Genomic DNA, 7,272 nt, shown 5'->3' on the forward strand with positions numbered 1-7,272 from the left:
CCAAAGAGAACACTTGGGGTCTGAAGCATCTGAGTTCACATTCTGACTACAGCCCTGCTTTGCTGTGTGACCTACAGCCAGTCCTTTCCCTCTCTGGACCTTGGTTTTCTAGTCTGTAAGATGGGAAACTAATAGCCTCCCCTTCAAGGGGCTGCTGGAGGGCTTGGAAGAAAAGATGTAAATTGCTTAGCCCAAAGCTTGGCATACAGTAAGCTCTCAATAATGGTAGCTCTGTTACTATCATTTTTATTGCCACTGGAACCCGTGACCTACATCCATTCCTTAATGGAGATCTATCATCTAGCCGAGCTCCTACGGTGCCAGAAATCACAGAGAACACGAAATCATACTAGTTAACACTGAGCATTTACTGCACGTCGGGTCCTGTTCCAAGCCCTCTATGTGATTTGCTAATTAATTCTTACCAACAACCCTATGAAATACAACCTATGAAATTATCATCACGGGGATCATCATAAAATTTTCATCGCCAACAACCCCGTGAAATGATCATCATCCTTATTTTACAGATGAGGAAATATGCCAGTTATCTATTGCTAAGTAACAAATTATCCCAGCACTTCGTGGCTCAAAACAACAATAAATATTTATTACCTCACACAGTTTCTTTGGCTCAGGAATTTGGGAGTGGCTTAGCTGCATGGCTGTGGAACGTACTCTCTGGTGAGGTTGCGGTGAAGATGTCGTCCAGGACGACCTTCATCTGAAGGCTTGACAGGGCCGGAGGGCTGACTTCCAAGATGGCGCCCTCACATGGTTGGCAGGTTGATGCAGAGAGGCTGGCAGGAAGCCTCAGTTCTTCACGGCCTCTATGTGTCCATAGGGGTCCTTGAGCGTCCTCCCATACCACTGAGGCTTCCCCAGAGTGAACGATCCAACAGAAGCTACGATGTGTTTCCCCCCAGTTGTTTTATATTGACAAAACACACATCATGTAAATTTTACCATCCCCAGCCATTTTTTTTAAAAGACTTTATTTTTAAGTGATCTCTACACCCAACATGGGGCTCGAACTCATGACCCTGAGATCAAGAGCCCCATGTTCCTCCGGCTGAGCCAGGCAGGCACCCTCCCGGCCATTTTTAAGTGCACAGTTCAGTGGCATTAATTATACTCACCACCATCCATCCCCGGAACTTTTTCATCTTGCAAAACTGAAACTCTAAACCCATTAGACAATAACTCCCCACTCTCCCTCCCCCAACCCCTGGCAACCATCATTGTACTTTCTGTCTCTATGAGTTTGACTCCTCTAGGCACCTCCTATAAGTAGAATCATACAGCATTGGGGTTTTTTGTGTGGCTGACTTATTTCGCTCACCGTCATGTCCCCAAAGTTCTTCCATGTTGTCTCCTGTGTCAGAATTCCCTTCCTTTTTAAGGCTGAATAATACTCCACTGTCACAATGTGTTTTTATTATCCAGACTTGGAAGTCACGCACACTGCCACTTCTGCAATACCCTCTAGGCCACACAGGTCAGCCCTATTCCCTGTGGAAGGGGATGGCCCGAAGGAGTGAATACGAGGACATGAGAATTACTGGAAACCATCTTGCAGGCTGGCCACTGCAGAATGGAAGCCCCAGAGGGTTAGTGGATTTACCCAAGGTCACACAACAGGCAAGTGACAGACCCTGGATTTGAACCCAGATCCCATGACACACATCGCTGTATAACCACTCTACAGTACTAACACCCCCAATCCACACCTCAACGTGGCTTCCACTTGGGGAAGGAAAAGGTCCCGGGGGGGGGCAGAGACTGCCCGAGCCGAAGGTCAGGAAGCCTGGGCTAGAGTCTCAGTTCTGGAACTAATTCACCACGTGACCCCAGGTGAGGCCCTGCCCCCCTTGATGGCTCAGTTTTCCGAGCAGGGGCACAATAACTACTTCCCGGGTTGTTGAGGTGAATAAAGAAAATGAATATACTATATAAAGCTTATTCCACAAAGATATGCGAAAATAATACATCCCCTTCTTTTTGTTTTGTTTAATGGTTACTTATTTACTAGGTCATAATTTCACATGGTGTCAACTGGAAAGGTATGAAAGTGTAGGCAAGGAAAATCTCTCTCTACCCCATCCGGTCACCACCCAGTTTCCCTTTCCAGAGACAGCTACTCCTACTAGTTTCTCGTTGAAATATCACATTGCTTTATTTTCTTAAATCAACCTAATTTCCAAGGACATGCTAAGAAGGTCAGCTCAGCCCCTCTTGGGTCCGGCGAGCCTGGGTTTCACCTGGCACCAAGGCATAGACAGTGGAGGGGGGCAGGGCCTTCTAGTTATCGTTGATCTAACCACCTCGGTGACTTTGGAGATGTCCCTTGCCCCAGACATGTGGAATCCCTGGGGCTACGGAGAGGAGCTGGGATTTGAACCCAAGTCCAGAGCCCAAGCTCTTAAGCCCTTCATTACCTCACAAAGTTCGGGGAGTCAGTCTTTTGCAGCATTTGGGAGAATATCAAAATTGCAAGCACACAACCGCCCAGAAATGATGAATAGCATTGTCTGTCCCTGGAATAATATGCATTACTTAAAAATGTAACTGTGGACAGTGTGGAGATGTTAACAATTCTTAAGCTATAATGTAAATTTAAAAATAAATAAATTCTAGACACAGCTGAAGCACTAGATCTTTTAGGGCGTTTTGCTGATCCCTCAAAGGCCAGATCGGCGGGGGGGGGTTTCCTGGCCTCCCACAGCATCCTGAGCCTACACCGTTGCAGCCCCTGTGGCAGTAAGCTCTAACTTCCTGTGACTTCAGTGAGCTGGTTAACCCAGCAACTGTGGGAGCAAGATGGCCTGGGTTCAAATCCTGACTCCTCTACCTTCGGGCTGTGTAACCCTGGGTGAGGTAGTGCACCTCTCCGCACTTCATGAACCGGCACTAGCAACAGCTGGTTCCAAGTGCTGTGGTGTGAATTAATGTGTTTTTTTTTTTAAAGATTTTATTTATTTATTCGACAGAGATAGAGACAGCCAGCGAGAGAGGGAACACAAGCAGGGGGAGTGGGAGAGGAAGAAGCAGGCTCATAGCGGAGGAGACTCATGTGGGGCTCGATCGCTGGGATCACGCCCTGAGCTGAAGGCAGACGCTTAACCGCTGTGCCACCCAGGCACCCCGAATTAATGTGTTTTATCTTGTAAAGTCCTTGTCATAGTCAATCCTGTGTGTTTGTTACTGCGGCTTGTCCCTCTCTGCATCAGATCATACGTGGTAAGATACAGGGTGACTGAGGATTGTTATTCTAGAGGGATGGACAATCAGGGAAGGCCTCCCAGAGGTGGTGATTGTGAGACAAGATCTGATTGACAGGAAAGAGCCAACCACACAAAGAGCTGGGAGAACAGCATTTTAGGCAGAGGGCACAACAAGTGCAAAGGCCCTGAGGCAGGAATACTCTCAGGAGGCTTGCCTGGAGAGGGATATACAAGAAGAGAGGGAGGTAAGGTAGGAAGGAGGTGGGAGAGGTCAGCTGGGGCCCATTACACAGCACCTTGTCAAGCAGGGTTACTTTGAGCAGTAGGCAGCCACTGGGGGGTGGTTAAGCCAGGCAGCAACACAATCCTTGTATCCAGGAGCCTCCCACATAATAGGAGGGGTCCCAGCCTAAATCTACAGGCATTTGCTTATCCAAGGCAGCGCCTGGGCCCTGAGAGTCCCTACCATCCATCCATCCTTGTCTTGGCCTCCCTGCAAGCTAGACTCAAGGCCCCATCAATATAAATGAGGTCCTTTGCAGACTCGATTTCCAAATGAGTCCAGCCGTTCAAGGTCTCTATTCCAGGAAATGTGAAATTTATGTAACGAAAATTAAAAGAGAAACTGGGGAAGTGGCTCCTTAAGTGCCTACTTCCCAGCTAAGTGAGCCAGGTCCGCGCATCTGGCAGGAGATGGGTGAAGGCACCACCTGGGGCTGCTGGGAGTCTGTGACCAGCCGGGAAGCAGGGAGTATGTTGGCTGCAGGCAAGGGGTGAAGCCTCCAGACCCACTTCCTTCCCTCAAAAAAAAAAAAAAAAAAAAAANAAAAAAAAAAAAAAAGGCACGGTAATAATAGCTCACGTTCCCTGCTTCACACCAAGCCCTGTTCTGAGCACTTTGCTCACACTGGTTATCACATTTAACCCTCACAACAACCTAATGGGATGGGCACTACTATTTTCCCCATTTTACAGATGGGGAGACAGGCTCGTATTGGAGAAATGGCTTGATCAAGGCCACAGAGCAAAATGGTAGCTAATTTGGGACCCAGGCCTTTTGTCTAGTACTCCCACAGACCCTCTTGTCCAGAGCTCAGACAATGTGGAATGGAAGAAAGTCTCAGGAGTCAGAAAGACCTGGGTTCAAGTCCAAGCTCCACCTACCAAACTGCTGTGTGACCCTGGACAAGCCCTTTATCTCCTTGAGGCTGTTTCTTTATAATCATAGTCCCTTTTCCACAGAGTTCATCTCTGAATTAAAGGAGATAATGTATAAAGATGCCAAGCACAGGATTTCAGATACCTTCTCAAACTGGCTTAGTTAAAAATTTTTAAAAAGTAAACTCTTAGAACTAGAAAGTCTTAGGGTAATGGGTTCAGGTATGGCTGGATCTAGGGGCTCTAAAAATGTCATAGGGACTCAGTTTTTTATCTCTCTCCATGTACTGGATCCTCACTAAGAGCTCCAGCATTGTATCGCTCTTACAGCTAAACATTTTGGTGGAAAGAGTGCTCTTTTTTCTCAAAAAGGCAGCAAAAGAGCCAGAATTCACTCTGGAACAATGTGCGTGCTGTGCACATCCCATAATCAATCTCTATAGCCAGATGGATGGACGATGCCAATTGGCCACCCCTGAGCTAGGGGGAGGGGTGCAGAAAGCCCAAGTTGAACCACCGGACCGTGAGGGGGACAGGCCAGATACCCTAAGGGAAAACCGGGGATGCCATTACTGGAAAGACAAGGAATAGATGCCGGACCAGCAGGAATGCCTGATGGTACTCCTGGCTCATAGTAGGCCCTAAATAAAGATACATTCCATCAAATGAGCAAATATCTCCACCCGAGGATGGTTGTAAGGACAAAAGGAAATAACGTTCGCAAGTCCCTCGCCCGCAGGCAGCACTCGCCAGATCTTATCTCCAGGGAGCAAGAGGTGCTCGAACTGGGTTTGGATTCTGGTTATGTAATAATGAGCACAGATGCTGGAAGAAACTGGAAGGAAAGGCTTCCCTTACCTCAGCCAGGCCTCCCTCACATTCATTTGCCATCCCTGGGGCAGAGGAGGGCCAGGACCAGGGTGAGGAGAGTGACGCACTCACCATGGCATGAAATGGGGAAGGGGGCACCAAAACACTTAGTAATCAAGATAAATCATATTTTTTAATTAGTTTCAGAGATAGAATTTAGTGATTCATCAGTTGCATATAACACCCAGTGCTCATTACATCAAGGGCCCTCCTTTTTTTTTTTTTTTTTTTAGNATTTTTTAGATTTTATTTATTTATTTGAGAGAGAAAAAATGAGCGGGGGAAGGAGCAGAGGCAGAGGGAGAAGCAGACTCCCCACTGAGCAGGGAGCCCAATGCGGGGCTCGATCCCAGGACCCCGAGATCATGACCTGAGCCAAAGGCAGATGCTTAACAGACTGAGCCACCCAGGTACCCCTCAGGTGCCCTCCTTAATGCCCATCACCCAATTATCTCTTCCCCCTACCCACCTGCCCTCCAGCAACCCTGTTTGTTTCCTAGAGTTCAGCGTCTCTTATGATTTGTCTCCCTCTCAGTTAAGATATATCATATTTTTTAAAATCAACATTAAACCAAAAACCCATGAGAAACAAAATATTCACATTTTAGATAAAGATATATCCATATGCACACATTTACATATCACTTATATCCAAATGTCCAGACTCATGCACATATAGACACTTTCACAGACATGTTTTTATAATATTTACTTATGAATATGCACAGGGCCACTGCCCAGCACACCTGCAGGATGTCCCATTCTGTTGTAATCTGCATGGATGGCATCCCCTGAATTCAGCAGGCCTATGTATGAACAAACATGTACAAACATCTCCATCCATAACCACCCATATACCACATGGGTGCCACATAACACCACACATGCAGACCCGCCAAAAGATACGACACAATCCAGTCTCACACATGCCCACTTTCCTGCCCCAGGGCCTTTGCACTGGCTATTCCCCCACACCTAGATGTTCTTGCCCCAGTTAAATACGTAGCTCCCTCTTTTGCCTCCTTCAGCTTGTGCCCAAAGGTCACTTTCTCAGAGGCTCTGACACCCTCCCTGTCCTACCACTGTGTGAAATTGCAACCCCTACTTTGCAGTCTATATCCCCCAAACTGGCTTTATTTTTCTCCTTAACACTTAAAACTGTCTAACATAGTATGTTTCCTTCTTATCATACTTGATGTCTATCTATCCTGCTAGAATGTCAGCTCTATGCAAGCAGAGATTTTTGTCTGCTTTGTTCCCTGCTGTGTTCCCAGCCTCGAGAACATTGCCTGGCCCCCTAGTGGATGCTCAATAAATACTTGTTAAATGAACAACAACAAAAAAAAGCCTGGGAAGTGGCGGTCTCTGAGAATGACCGAGACCAAATCCCCCACCACCACAGGAGGAAGGCAACCTGAAGTCACGTGTAAGTTGAGTTCCAGAACTAAGTAACAATGCCAGGTACATTCTAGGAGTATTGTCTCATTTTTAAAAATTTTTTATTTAAGTCATCTCTACACCCAACCTGGAGCTCAAACTCACGACCCCGAGATCAAGAGTCACGTGCTCTTCTGACTGACCCAGCCGGGCACCCCTTCTCTCATTTAATCGTCCCAGTGACCCTATAAGGCACTACTGTCTACGTTCACTTTACACTGGAAGGGAATTGAGACACCAAGAGGTTGATTCACTTGCACAAAATATCACAGTGCAGGTTTCAAATCCAGGCACCTTGGCTGCATACACCCCGGACTCTCCCCTACACACACACACACACACACACACACACACACACACACACGTGTACACGCACACATATGCACACATACAAAAACTTATGTAGTATCACCAGGCTCTTCCAGCCTTTAGGCGACCCTCAGAAACAAGGCCTCCTTCCCCCAGACTGGGTGTTTAGGGTCCCCACTCCTCTGCCAGTCCCTGTCCCCATTGTCCTCACTGCATCCCAGCCAAGAGTAAATCTCCTCCCTACCGAAGCAGGAAGCTGTAGGCTGGCCAGTTG

Source organism: Ailuropoda melanoleuca, chromosome 13 (genome assembly GCF_002007445.2).
Source record: "Ailuropoda melanoleuca isolate Jingjing chromosome 13, ASM200744v2, whole genome shotgun sequence".
In the NCBI taxonomy this organism is placed as follows: domain Eukaryota; kingdom Metazoa; phylum Chordata; class Mammalia; order Carnivora; family Ursidae; genus Ailuropoda; species Ailuropoda melanoleuca.